This window comes from Dama dama, chromosome X, assembly GCF_033118175.1.
Source record: "Dama dama isolate Ldn47 chromosome X, ASM3311817v1, whole genome shotgun sequence".
Classification (NCBI taxonomy): Eukaryota; Metazoa; Chordata; class Mammalia; order Artiodactyla; family Cervidae; genus Dama; species Dama dama.
This window is the reverse complement of record NC_083714.1, coordinates 129,774,481-129,777,237: the sequence shown is the minus strand read 5'-3', so window position 1 is coordinate 129,777,237 and position 2,757 is coordinate 129,774,481.

Sequence of the window (2,757 nt, the reverse complement as noted above, 5' to 3'; positions counted from 1 at the left end):
AGTGATGATAGAGGGCTCAAAATTGAGCTAAGCCAAGATACATGGTGATGTCCTGACGGTAGATCAAGGAAGTTATTGCATTCTTTTTTTTTTTTTTTTAAAGTCATTGCATTCTTAATGAGGGACTTCCAGATGCTGGGCAAAGAGTATGAACGAAGACAACAGTGACTGTCGGTTCTCCCTGGTCCCCTTGGTCAGCTGTGTCTCCTCCTCCCATGAGGAATTTGGGGAAGGGTGCTGGAGGGAGGGCCTGAAAGTCTTTTCTTCTTTCCCAACACAGGATTCCTTTAAGCTTTCTAGCAGCATTTATACGATGACATGCATAGGTTCTTTCATGACCCTGGAAACATAATTTATTGAAGGTTAGAGGTGTAAACATATTTAAAATGGCAGAGTTTCATTTGCTTATATTGTTTTTTGTAAATTTTATTGAAGTATAGTTCATTTACACTGTTTTGTTAATTTCTTCTGTACAGCAGGGACTCAGTTTATATACACACACACACATATGCTTTTTCATATTCTTTTCCGTTATGGTTTGTCACAGGGTATTGAATATAGTTCGTTCACTGGGCTATACCGTAGGACTTTGTTGTTTATCCATCCTATATGTAATAGTTTGCCTCAAAAGAAATAGTTCACCTCTGCTGATCCTAAACTCCCATTCCTTCCCTCCCCTCCCCCATCCCCCTTGGCAACCACAAGTCTGTTCTCTCTATCTGTGAGTCTGTTTTTGTTTTGTAGATGGGTTCATTTGTGTCATATTTTAGATTCCACACATAGGAGATAACACATGGTATTTGTCTTTCTCTTTCTGACTGACTTCACTTAGTCTGATAATCTCTGGGTCCATCCATGTTGCTGCAAATGGCATTATTTTTTTTTTATGACTGCATTTACTCATTTTCTTTGCACAACTCTCACCACAGTCAATTTGAGAATGTTTTTGTCCCCCTTGAAAAGGAACCCTGTACCTATTGGCAGTAACTTCCCAGTCCCCGCTATCACAGCCCTAAGCAATCACTAATCTACTTTCTGTCTATATAGATTTGCTTATACTGAATATTTTGTCTACATGAAATGATACAATATGTGACCTTTTATGTCTGGCTTCTTTCTCTTAGAGTAATTTTTTTTGTAATTTTATTTATTTGGCCGCACTGTGCAACATGTGGGATCTTACTTCCCCAACCAGGGATTGAACCCTGGGCCCCCAGCATTTAGAGCACGAAGTCTTAACCCCTGGACCACTAGGCAAGTCCCTAGCATAATGTTTTGAGGTTCATCCACATTGTAGCATGTGTCAGTAGTTCATTCCTTTTTATTGCTGAATAAGATTCCATTATATGGAATACTGTGCAACTGTATTCCATATAATGGTTATATCAGATTTTATTTTTCCATTCATCATTTGACAAATATTATGGGTTGAGTTGTGTTGCTCCCAAAAAATGATACGTTGAAGTCTTAACCCCTAATACCGCAGAATGTGACCTTATTTGAAAATAGGATCATGGCAGATACAATTGGTTAAAATGAGGTCATGTGGGAGTAGGTGTCTTTACAAGAAGAGAAAGACACACACCAGGGAGAAGGCCATGTGCTGACAAGAGGCAGATACTGGAGTGAGGTAGCTGAAAGCCAAGGAACTTCAAGTCTTGCCAGCCACCTCCAAAAGTTGGAGGAGCCAAGGACTGATTCTCCCCTGGAGACTTCAGAGGGAGGCTGGCCCTGCCAATACCTCTCTTCAGAGACTGTATCTGTGTTTTAAGCTGCACAGTTTGTGGGATTCATTACAGCAGCCCTAGGAAAGCAATGCAACGGGCATGTGGGTTGCTTCCACTTGACTTTCAGTTTTAATGTTGTATGTAATATGTGCATAATAATGCTTTCAGCCTATTCAGGCTCATTGTCTCAGTTCATCCACACAACAAACTAGTGAGGCAGGTTGAACCCTTCCCATTTTTTGGAGAAAGAAACTGAGGTTCAGAGATGATGGGAAAGGCTCAAACCAGGTTTTAAACCCAAATCTCATTCCAGCCTCAGCAATCAATCAACCAGGATGCCAAATAAGTAACTTCCAAAAGGTGAGACAGCTATGTCAGATAGGCTATCTTTCCTTAAGAAAACTATCATCTACAGTGACAGTGGTTAGCATTTTCTGAATATTTACTGAGTACCAAGCACTGTGCTCTCCAGTGGCAGGCACTGCTAGCTGCCTACACAGTATCTTCTTCCTCACTAAGAGAAACCTAAGCTCGCTAGGGTTGCAGTGATATCTGGCTGAGAATTACATTTCCCAGCCTTTTATTACAGGCAGGGCGGATCAGATACCATAGTTCTAGGCAATAAAATTTCTGTAGAAATAGCTATGGATCTCCAATGTGACAGAGACAGCTGTGTCCCTAAAGATTCATGCTCCCTTTCCATGACAGAGAGATGTTGCTAGGAGGAATTGTCCACTTAGGGACTTTATTTTCTGGTTCCCCTTACATCTGTGTGGACCCACGTGACTGAAGTCTGGCTAATCAAATGTGCGTAAAGATATAGTACCTCGATTCTCAATCTGATCCATAAACCTTCCTATACAATTCCCCATATTCTCTTTTCCCTGGCCTGCTGGTGGGATATTCATGCCCAATATAAGCCTGGAAGCCTCATTCTCTAAATTGGTCCTTACATGATTGTACTGAGCAGAGCTGCATCCCATCCTCTCCCTACAACCCCTGCCCTCTGCTATCAGTTGACGTTGGCAGA